The sequence below is a fragment of the Papio anubis genome, chromosome 5, assembly GCF_008728515.1.
Source record: "Papio anubis isolate 15944 chromosome 5, Panubis1.0, whole genome shotgun sequence".
Lineage (NCBI taxonomy): Eukaryota > Metazoa > Chordata > Mammalia > Primates > Cercopithecidae > Papio > Papio anubis.
The window spans coordinates 159922349-159935060 of NC_044980.1; the positions used below are offsets into that span (position 1 = coordinate 159922349).

The 12712-nt window shown below is 37.0% G+C and overlaps 1 protein-coding gene across 4 annotated transcripts in view; it reads left to right on the forward strand.

Annotated features, from left to right (window-relative positions):
* Positions 1 to 12712, forward strand: part of TENM2 (teneurin transmembrane protein 2) — a 1283414-nt gene that overhangs the window by 293835 nt on the left and 976867 nt on the right. The window lies entirely within an intron of this gene.

Below are 12712 nucleotides of genomic sequence, written 5' to 3' on the forward strand. Positions count from 1 at the left end.
ATATTGAAATTTTTGCAGGAGGTGTAACCATGCTGGCTTTCTTGAATGTTAAACAGTTTGGACTGGAGAGGGGGAAAAAAAGGCATGGAATTAGATGAACTACCAATCTGATATAGATATTTGCCTTTTCATTGCTATTCAAATAAGAACACACACAAACACATAAGCTTACACTATCATGACAAATATCTAGATTCATAAGGTACGTGTTATCCCTTTGTGGCTTTTGTTGATTTGGACTGCTAGTATGTAAAAAATGTTTTTCATTTCACAATTCATAAAATTCATAGACAGCAGATCCTGGCTCTGCTCTCACCATTTCCTGTGCAAATGGCTCCAGGGACCTTAACATATTCTAAAAGGCAGGAACATGTAGCTCTGAAGCTGGAGAGCAAAACACAATTGTGAATTTGCTCATTCTTTCTTGCTCTGGACATTAACCAGAGTTGGCTTTTTATCCCCAGACATGTCAGAATAATGGCACAAAGGAACAGGAAGCGAATTTCCTTTGACCTCTTATTTACTATTGCATTAAATTACTAGGCCACTGTCTCCCACTTCTGTAGATTTTAAACCAGATTTTCCTTGGTCTACCCAGAGGTCACAGGGATATGCTGTCTCTAAATATTTTGGAGTGTATCTATGCTTAGAATTACGCGTAAGTGTTTCTAAGACGAGACTGGAAATCTTAGAATACCAGTTTTCACACTGTGTCCATCAGGCCTTTCTTGGGGATGGAAGGAGGCAGAGTGAGACTCCAACTTCATCCCCTATCTCAGCTTCATCCCTTATCTCAGCCTTTTGTGTAGGGCTCCGCGTTACATTCCAATTGGTACTTTAAATATTTTTAAATAAACCATTTTTATGCAAAAGTTCTAACACACAAGAATGGGATGCACTGTTTTCAGATTGACTTAGTTTTTCTGCTTTTGGGAAACAGGCAGACTTCACAGAGGAATAAAGGATAAAGGCACCATGCATGATCCATTACATTTTCTTAAACAGAAAAACATGTCACCTACAATATTTAAGAAACAGGTTGGCAATCCAATTAACGTGTTATCAGAAGGAAGAAAGGTCTTGTACAACAGTTTTCTGATTGAGTTTTTAAAATATATATTTTTGACTGTAAACATGCTCATCTAATAAAACTTTTTATTAGAATTATAAAATACCTGTGACATCAGCTCAAATTAAGAAATAAGAAAGCTTGATTCACGTGTCATAATTTTTAAGTGGGGAAGAAAGGTGGTCACATCCATCCCCGCTTAGATTTAACAGATTGTCTCTCAATTCACAGGGCCATTTGGAAATGGCTGGCTCTCCTGGTACCATACATCCTAAACGTACACAGTCAATTTAGAAGATACAAATATTTAAGAACAATGAAACAATGCCTGGGGTGTGATCAAAGACCAATGATGCGAGAGATACAAATTTAAACAACTGTCTGTAGTATTTGTTCTGACAGGGAAAACATGGATTTCCATTGGATTCACCTAAAATTCACCTATGCATCCTATTGCACCCATTTACACACACACACACAAACAGGTACACATACACATACAATGGCGCACACACACACACACATACTCACACATGCACATCTCAAATGGGCTGTCAGAGATTAACAAGTCAACCTCCTTAAGTAGTAGGATATTCTGAGAAGTTAATCATGAACAGTGTTACAGCTCATAGGATTAGTTAATTAGACAGAGGCTTGCAGGCAAGATCGCTGTAGTCTGTTTTGCTAAAGTGATGGAACCCACTTAGGCAACTGATGAAAAAAGCAGTGTGAACACTCTTCAAGGGAGGAAATGTGGAATGTAACAGAATAAAGCCCCAGCATAGCAGTAACGAGCTGGCAGCGGTATTGTCATCCGGTGATTGCCATTTGTCAGTGGCAGAAAAGGTGGAGGCTTGGGGAAAAGATTGACAATTTTGGTTACCATCTTTCCTACTGCTTCAAGGCAATTTTAATTACTTTTTAAATGCAGTCTCTAAACTTGCATTTCCCCACGTGAATTGTTGACCTTAACTTTGAAGGACAACTATGCTGAGAGTGCTTACTCATCATAAGCAATAAATGCATTTTATTAAAAAGTGGATATTCAACCATATTAAGATTAAGAGTAGTATCTTATTACTTTAGAATTGTCTTAAAAAATATGTTGGCAAATGTGGTTTCTTATATTGTAACTAGCTTTTCGGGATCCTTTCCAGGAGCCACAAAAGTGTTTCTTTTTCCTTTATACCAAAACGCATAAATATAAAGACTATATTGTCCAAGCAGAGGTTTCAAATAAATAAAGAAGCCTGGCTATACAATTGAAAAGGGTGGTAAAATAATGACAATAATAATTTTTAAAAAGGGGTGTATGTGTATCCAGTTTAAAATTGTAAATGACCTTCCAAATAGGTATTTATTTTCATGATGGAATTTGAGGCCAAGTATGTGGCACTGCATGATTTTTTTAAAGTAGGCTTTGTACTTTGCTACAACTGTCAAATCATATGCAGCCAGAAAGAAGTAATACAGAGATATCCAATGGACAGTGACTAATGATGCATCCCTTTAGTCAATTTCCACCAATAGCAACATCTCGCACACTGTAGTACAATGTCACAATGAAGATATTGACATTGATACAGCCAAGATCCAAAACATTTCCATCACAAAGGGATTCCACATGTTGCCCATTTATAGCCATACTGACTTCTTCCACACCATCATACCCTTCTTAGCCCTGACAGCCACTAACCTGTCCTCCTGTTCTATAATTTTGTGATTTCCAGAATGTTATGTAAGTGGAGCCATGCCATCAGCATATAATCTTTAGGACTGCTTTTTTCACTCAGGATTCTTCTCTGGAGATTCACACTGATGGTTCTGTGACTCTCTAGTGCATTCCTCTTCACTGCTGAGCAGTATTTCATGGCTTGGGTATACCACAGTTTGTTTAACTAGTCACCCATTGAAGAACACTTGGGTTGTTTCCAGTTTGGGGCTAACGAATGAACATTTTGCTATAAATGTTGCGTACAGGTTTTTGTATGAACATAAGTTTTCATTTCTCTGGGATCAATGCCCAGGAGTACTATTACTGGGTTATATGGTAGTTATGCATTTAATTTTTTCTTTTCTTTTTTTTAGTTTTTAAGAAACTGGCCAACTGCCTTCCAGAGTCACTGCATGAGTGATCCAGTTTTTCCTCATCCTTGCCAGTAATTAATGCTACCATTTAAAAAAAAAATTAGCTATTATAATAAGTTTGTAGTAATGTCTCATTGTGGAATCATCTATATTTTTCATGGCTAATGATGAACATGTTTTCATATGTTTATCTGCCATTTATATATCCTATTCAGTGAAATATGACTTGATGTCTCTTGCCAATATTCTAATTGTATTGTTTACATTCGTTTTACGGTTGAGTTTTGAGAAATATTTATATATTCTCAGTATTTATCCTTTCTCAGATATATGGTTTGCACATACATTCCTGTCTGTAGACTGTCCTTTAATCCTTTTAACAGGGTCATTTACCCTGTCAGAAGAACATATATACATATAAACATATAAATACATATATACATATATACCATATATGGTGTATAAAATATATATACCAATAAATATATATTATATATTATATGTATATTATATATTATATGTATATAGATTATATACGTTATATTATATTGGATATAACATTATATTATATAGTATATAGTATATAATAATATTATATTATATTATATAATATACAAAGTATTTATTGGTATATATATTTTATATAAAATATATAAAAATATATATATAATATATATTTATATATTATATACTATATACCATATATGGTGTATAATGCATATTATGTATTATTATACATTCTATTATACATATACATGATATACATAGTATATACCATACATACCATAATATATATCATATATATTATATACCATATAGGGTATATATTACATAATGGTATATTATATATAAAATATATATTATATGGTATAAATATATATTATATGGTATATAATTTACCATATGTATGGTATATAATGTATATATACACAAATATATATATATTTAAACTAAGTTAAGAAGTTTTTTATTGTTTGTTTGTTATTGCCTGTGGGTGTTCAATTGCTCCAACACCCTTTGTTGAAAATGCTGTCTTACCTTCATTGAATTGCTTTTGCACCTTTCTTAAAAATGAGTTGGACAGAGTTGTGTGGGTATGTACCTGGGTTCTCTATTCTATCCATTAATATGTGTGTCTATTTCTCCAAGACCACACAGTATTGATTCCTGTGGCTCTATGAGTCTTAAAATTGGATAGATTCATTCCTCCCACTTTCTTCTTTCTCAAAGAATTGTTTTAGCTATTCCAGTTTTTGTGCCTTTGTGTATATACTTTAAGATAAACTTATCTATACCTACAAAAATTTTTGCTAAGAGTTGGTAGGAATTTCATTCAATCTGTATAACAATTTGAGGAGAATTGATATTTTTACTCTGTTGAGTCTTTCAATCCATGACACAATATGTGTCTTCATTTATTCAGATCTTCTATAATTTCTTTTATCAGTGTTGTGTAGTTTGCACTATATAATTTCTATGCACGTTTTGAAAGCTGTATATCTAAGTATTTCATTTTGTTAGGATTCTAAGTGGTTTGTGTTTTGATTTCCAGTGCCCATGTGTTCATTGCTAGTGTATTGAAGTGCGATTGATTTTTACATTTTTATCTTATATCCTGTGACTTTGAGGAACTTGCTTATATTAGTTCTAGGAGTTTTCTTGTAGATTCCTTGAGATTTTTCTTCATATTCAATCATGTCATCTGTAAACAGGGAAAGTTTTAGGTATTTCTTTCTGATCTATATGCTTCTTATTTTCCTTTCTTGTGTTATTGCACTATCTAGAAGTTCCAGCACCATGTTCAACAAGAGTGGTGAGAGCAGACATCATTATGTCTTTGAATTCTCAGGGGAGATACTGTGACTAGAATTTTTTTAGCCTTTTAATACAATGAATGACATTCATTGCCTTTAAAATATTGAATTCTGAGACTTGCATCCTCAGAATAAATCTCTTTTGTTCATGATGTAATTGTGTTTATATATTACTGATTTTTTATTTGCTATCATAAGGATTTTTTGCATCTGTATACCAAGGGAATATTAGTCTTTAGCTTTCTTTTCTTTTCTTTCTTTCTTTTGCTCTTTCTTTTTGTACTATTTTTGTCTTGTTTAATCATGAGGGTAATAAGTAGCTTCATAAAATAAATTGGAAAATGATCCCCTTCTAATTTCCTGGAAGAGATGTCAAGAACTGGTGTCAATTCTTTTTTAAATATTTGGTAAAATTCTCTATTGAAACCAGCTGAGCCTGTTCATTGTGTGTTGTGTGTGTCTGTATGTCCGTGTGTGTCTGACAGAGAGAGAGAGAGACTTGTAACATTATAAATTCAATTTCATTAATAACTATAAGATCATTCAAATGATCTATGTAATATTTCATATTGGAAGAGTTGTAATACTTTGAGTTTTTTGAGTAGTTAGTCCATTTGTCAAAGTTATATTGTGTATCGATCTGTTTATAGTACAATCACCTCTCGGCATCCACGGGGAATTAGTTCCACGATGTCCCATAGATACTGAAATCCACGAATACTCAAGTCTCTTATATGAAATGGTGAACTTGCATATAACCTATGATATTCTTCTGTATGCTTTAAATCATCTCTAGATTACTTATATGCCTAATATAATGTAAATGCTATGTATAGTTTTGTTATATTTATTATTTACTGATTTTTGCATCCACTGTCATTCAGATCCTTTTCCCCTATAGATAAGTTATAATTATTTTTCTCACTCTTTCAATATTTTTTTCTCTGCCTTTAGTTTTCAGAAGTTTGACTATGGATGCAATAGATTTAGTGTTTACTGATTTTTATGTGTATGATTTTTTATTGTTGTATGGTTATTTTTTTATTTTTCCCAAATATTTTTGATCCACAGTTGGTGGAATATGAGGCTGATTGAATCTGATATGGCAAAACCCATGGATATGGTGGGCCAGCTATGTTCTCTAATTATCTTGTTCATGTCTTCAGGGCCTGTAATGATATCTCCTGTTTTATTCCTGATGTGGATAATTTGTGTCTTCTATTTTTTTCTTTGTCAGTCTTCCTAGAGGTTTGTCTTTCTTACTGATCTTTTCAAGGAAACAAATTTTTAATTGCTTTTCTCTATTGTTTTTCTGTTTTCAGTTTTATTGATTTGGGTCTTATGTTTATTATTCCCTCCCCTTTTTTTGCATTATGTCTTTTTCTTCTTATTTTTTCTTAGTTTTTGAAATGGGAGCTTATATTATTGATTTGAGGCTGTTTCTGTTGTTGTCCAGTGTATGCATTTACTTCTATAAACTTCCCTTTCATCACCGCTTTAACTGTATCCTGCAAATACTGATACTGTATTTTCAGTTTTATTCACTTTAATGTATATTTTGATTTTTTCTTTGAGAATTCCTTGACCCACGGATTATCTAGAAGCGTGTTGTTTAGTTTTCAAGTGTGTGGAGATTTTCTTCTTATTTTCTATTATTGATTCTAGTTTTATTCCATTGTTGTCAGGGAACATACTCTGTATGATTTTAATTCTTTAAAAATTTTTGAGGTGTGTTTTATGGTCCAAGATATGGTTGATATTGATATAAACTCCATGCCCACTTGAGAAAAATTTATAACCTGCTGTTGTTGGGAGGAGAGTTGTGTCAATGTTGATTTATCTTGTTGGCTCATGGTGTTGTTGGGATCTTCTATATCCTTCCTGATTTTTCCATTTAAATATTCTATTAATTTTGAAGACCTGGGTGTTGAGAACTCAAATACAATTGTGCACTAAATATTTTTTCAGTTATATCATTTTTTGTTTCACATATTTTGCAGATATGTTTTTGCGGGTCATACATATTTAGAATTGCCACGTCCTCTTGGAAGATTTACCCTTTTATAATGCTCCTATCTCTGGTAATTTCTTTGCCTGTAAGGTTCACTTAATCCAATATTAATATAGTCATTCCTGCTTTCTTTTGATTGACATTTGCATTATACCTTTTTTTTTTTTTTTTAGTTTTATTTTCAATGTGCCTGGATTGTTATATATAAAATGACTTTCTTGGTGGAGCACGGTGGCTCGTGACTGTAGTCTCAGCACTTTGGGAGGCTGAGGAGGGTAGATTGCTTGGGCCCAGGAGTTCAAGACCAGCCTTGACAACATGGCAAAATTCCATCTCCATAAAAAACACAAAAATCAGCCAGGCAAGGTGGCACACGCTTGTAGTTCCAGCTACTCAGGAAGTTAAGAAAGTTAAGACAAGAACATTGCTTGTGTCTGGGAAGTCGAGGCTGCAGTGGGTTGTGGTTGTGCCACTGCACTCCAGCCTGGGTGATAGAATGAGACCTTGTCAAAAGATAAAATGAAACAAAATGACTTTCTTATTGGCACCATAGAGTTGGGTCATGTTTTTAATTCACTTTGCCAGTCTTTGTCTTTCAATCAATATATTAAGACCATTTACATTTAAAAAAAAGCATTGCTATTTTAGGACTTAAGTTTGCCCTTTTATTTTTAATTTTCTGTGTGTTCTCATATTCTCTGCACTTTTCATACTTCTGTTTTATTTTTCCTACTTTCTTATGGGTTACTGAACAGTTTATAGGGCTCCAGTTTTACTTTCCTTTCTTTCTTTTTCTTCGCTTCTCTTCCTATCCTTCCTTTCTTGTTGCTACTTTCTTTCCTTCTTATCTTATCACTTTCTTCTCCTTTCTCTATTCTTACTAGTTTTCTTTCAGTGTCTTTGCTTTCGCTTCCTTTACATTCTCTGACCCTCCCCTATTTATAATATAATTTATTAAATATATTATCTACATGATTATTTAGCAAGTCATCTCTCATAGTCTTTTCATTTTTGCCCCCTCTTTGCTGTTAAGTCAATCTACCATCTATTGAGAGTTTTGTTTTGTTTGGGGTTATTGTATATTTCAGTTCTGAAATTTTCACTGGGGTCTTCTTTACATCTTCTATTTGGTTCCTGAGAATTTCCATTTCTTTGATGAGACTTTCTGTTTTCCTATTTGTATCAAGTGGTGCCCAAGTCTCTTAATTGTCCTCCATCTGAAGCAATTTCATGATGGTTGCTTATATCAGATAATACTGACATCTTTGTCATCTCAGCGTTGGCATCTATTGAATGTCTTTTTCCTTTTAGCACTTGAAGAACTGTCCTGCTACTTTTGGTAATGACATCCAGTGATTTTTTATTGACAAGTCCACTGGACATTTGGGATCATTATGTCCTATAGAGACGTCTGGAATTCTTATTTATAACCCTTTCAATGTTTTTTCAGCTGATTTTCTCTAACATGGCTGTTAGACTATGGATGAAAGGGGGAACTGTACCTGCATTGGACTGACTCAAATTCTCTGCATCAGGTACTTTTGTGCAACATTTGCAAAGGTTGGTAGTTTCTTCTTAGATGCCAAGGGGGAAGCTAACCCAGGGGATAGAAGAATGGAAGTTCTGGCTCCCCACGAGACACGCGGTGATACCTCTCTGGGTGGTAGGGGTAGGAATGCTTCAGTACTGCTTACTACATGGCATCTGCTGACACCATAGGGGGCAAGAGGACTCACCACAGGAGGACCGTGAAAATTTCTGACTCTCCCAAACCTTCTTCCACACCACCCCAGTGGAGAAGGGGAGGAGTGCTCAGTGGGGGTGGACGAAGAGGAGAGCTTCACTACTTCCTGGAAGGGGCTGAAAGCCCTGGTTCTCCTGTATTCTGGTTGAGGTTGGTGCCTACTTGCAGCCTCATTTTCATAGAATGGTGAGCTTCCCACTTGGCTTTTGCTGCTGAAGATGGGGGTGGGGCCACAGTCCGTTTCCATGGTGTGTGGCTGGAGTGGGGTAGAGATTGTCTCAACGTTTTCTTTCTTGTGAGCCCGCCCTTTTCTTTTCTTTTCTTTTTTCTTTTTTTTGGAGACAGAGTCTTGCTCTGTCACCCAGGCTTGAGTCCATGGGCACGATCTCGGCTCACTGCAAGCTCCGCCTCCCGGGTTCACGCCATTCTCCTGCCTCAGCCTCCAGAGTAGCTGGGACTACAGGCGCCCGCCACCTCGACCGGCTAATTTTTTGCATTTTTAGTAGACACGGGGATTCACCGCGTTAGCCAGGATGGTCTCGATCTCCTGACCTCGTGATCCGCCCACCTCGGTTTACCAAAGTGGTGGGATTACAGGCGTGAGCCACCGCGCCCGACTGAGCCTGCCTTTTTATAGTCCTTTGGCTATATAGGAGGCTCACTTTTGTTGTCTGTGCCCATTGAGATCTCCGGGTTACCAGGTCCATGTCTGGGATATCTGTATCAATCTATATCTCTGTCTATCTCTATCTATCTATCATCTAATTTGTTTTTGCCATATATATAGCAAAAAGAAACCCCAGGAAACTCACCTCTGTTGTTCCTTGGGTCCTGAGGCCCCTCATTGTTCTGCTCTTCTTTCTACTTTTCATAATCTTACGTGTTTTCTATATAATGTTCGGGGCTTTTAGCTGTACCTTGTAGGGAAAATTACGTCTATTCTGTCTTTCCGGAAGGAGACATTTATAGACTGCCTGATTTTTAAAGACAAGAATCCAGATTTTCATATATAATTCTTCCACTTTGTCTTTTAATACCAATGGTCTTTTTTTTTTTTTTTTTGAGATGGAGTCTCACACTGTTGCCCAGCTGGAGTGCAGTGGTGTGATCTCGGCTCACTGCAACCTCTGCTTTCTGGGTTCAAGAATTCTCTTCCTCAGCATCTTGAGTAGCTGGGATTACAGGCACCTGCCACCATGCTCAGCTTTTTTTTTTTATTTATTTTTTATTTTTAGTAGACACGGGGTTTCATCATCTTGGCCAGGCTGTTCTTGAACTCCTAACCTCGTGATCCACCCGCCTCAGCCTCCCTAAGTGTTGGGATTATAGACGTGAGCCACCACACCCGGCCGACAATCAGTTTTTAAGTAATAGGCAGGCTAAATGCAAAATGTCTATTTGCCAACAGTCTGTGAGCTCTGCCTAGCTCCTTAAGAAATTTAGTTTCTCTGAGTGAGATTTGTGATTTTTTACCTCATCATATATAAATTTCCATCATTTATCCAGAGGTGATATTGCTGACAAATTTAACTATCAAGGGCAGAGCCAAGAAAGAGAAATTTATCAGGAAAAGATCTCTGAGCAACCACATTAGATGTCAAAATGTCCAAACACTAAAGTTCTTGAACTTTATTAATAGGTTATAAACCTTGCGGCCTGGCACAGTGGGTCACACCTGTAATCCCAGCACTTCAGGAGGCCGAGGCAAGCAGATCACCTGAGGTCAGGAGTTCAAGACCACTCTGGCCAACATGGTGAAACCCCCATCTCTACTAAAAATACAAGAAATTAGCCGAGTGTGGTGGTGGGTACCTGTAATCCCAGATACTTGGGAGGCTGAGGCAGGAGAATCACTTGAATCCGGGAGGCAGAGGTTGCAGTGAGCCGAGATTGCGTCACTGTACTCCAACCTGGGCGACAAGAGCAAAACTCCATCTCAAAAAAAAAAAAAAAAAAAAAAAAAGTTATAACCCTTTAAGCTCCCACTCTGAGCATGATTTAAAAAATAAAATAAAAGCACACACACATACACACACATATGTAGAAAGTCAGTCTACTTTCCTAGCACAATGCAAATTAGAGAAGATAAGATTTCATGAGTCTGGAACACTGAAGATACTGAAATCACAAACTAACAGTGAAGCAAGAGAGAAGAAATCATCAAATTGACTCAAAACACTCAACTCCCATAAAACCACCTGTGGCTCCTCAGTGTTGGTGCACACAGTCTTATATTCTTTTAGCAGATGCTGAACGTCTTCCGTGATTGGAGCCTAGCTTAAAAATTAGGATTTATTATTAGAACTGTGAGTTTCAGAGATTCATATCATCATCTTCCTCCTCTGTCTTATCCAAGTGTGTAACTCCTTAGCTAACAAAAAAAATTTTTTTAATCATTCAGAGGAGAATAAAAACTAATTTTAATTGAGCACCTATGATGTGTTAAATAGTATACTAGGAATTTTACCACCGTGTATGTTTTAATTTTTACAAAAACTCTGGGAAGTAGATACTATTTTTTTTCTATTTCAACTGATTGAGAAACTAAGTTCAAAAGACCAGGAATAATTTTGACAAGGGTTGTGTCTCACCAGTGGTCATGATAGGACTGGCATCCAATTAAGACCTCAATGGCCACACTCTTAAATAACCTATGGTATGGATTCCAAAATGTTGAAATCGCATGTTAGAAGTTAGGAAAGGAGATTTGGGCATCTAGAAATTGCCTTAATGTGGAGACACTTGAACTGACTGTGCCACAGCAAAAACTGACATGTCGACACTACTTATGTCCTCTAAGCAGGTCCTGGAGTCATGACTAGAGACTCTCAAAGGCACTTCTGAACTTGCTGAGTGAGAGACTCTAGACTCCAGCAAACTAGCTACTGCTTGTGCTTTCTTATGAGCAGTGGAGTTTTGCTTTTGTTGCCCAGGTTGGAGTGCAATGGCGGATCTCAGCACACTGCAACCTCTGCCTCCCGGATTCAAGCGATTCTACTGCCTCAGCCTCCCAAGTAGCTGGGATTAGAGGGGCCCGCCACCACGCCCAAACTTTTTTTTTTTTTGTATTTTCAGTAGAGATGGGGTTTTACGGTGTTGGCCAGGCTGGTCTCAGACTCCTGACCTCAGGCGATCCACCCACCTCAGCCTCCCAAAGTTGCAGGAGTGAGCCACCCACCGTGCCTGGCCAGTCATACCCTCTTTTGCATTGCCAATTATCAAACAAAATTATCTGCAATTATAGGCAATATTTGACAAAGTATACACACAGTGTAAATTAGAGGGGTCCCTGAGATCTAGAAGAACTCCTGGTATGAAAAAACAACGGAGGGGCAACTTGGCTTCTGGTGTCTGGAGGCAAATGTCATCCACATTGCTGTGCACAGCTATCTTATTATAGTGTGGTAAAGTAGACAAGGAAGAGCAGAGGGGTTCAAAACTACGGATCTGCTCCCCCCGTATTTCCTGACATATTGAGGAGGCAGTGAGCAACAGTAGCCTGGAGAAAAATCATCACCCTGGCTCTGGGTTGCATTTTCCATTTTAATTAAAATTCGTATTTGTCCATTCTGTCCAGGTCCTGGCCCTGTGATCTATGGTATTTTGCATGGCAAATGAAATCAGTAAGAGCCTATGATTTGGAACTTGGAAGCGCGTAAGCATTTTGGTCATATTTGCTAGGCAGAAGGCGAGTGTTTTCTGAGTGATGTTTGGCATACACTTCCAGGCTGAGGGTATCATATGCCAGACTGTGGGGCTCCCTGGTTGCCAGTTCATATGTTAGAGGTTCCTTCCCTTCAGCTTTCCTACTGTACTTGGTAATCTTCCTCATTTTTTTTTCTGTTCTATAGTGGGTATCCCAGAAATGAAGGTAACAGAATGGCTTGGGGCAATTATCAGGTGGCTGCGCCAGTAAGCCTGCCTGTCAGCAGTTATCATGTTGGTGGGTGACTAGGCAGAAGAAGTAACCAGGTGTGTCCAAGACA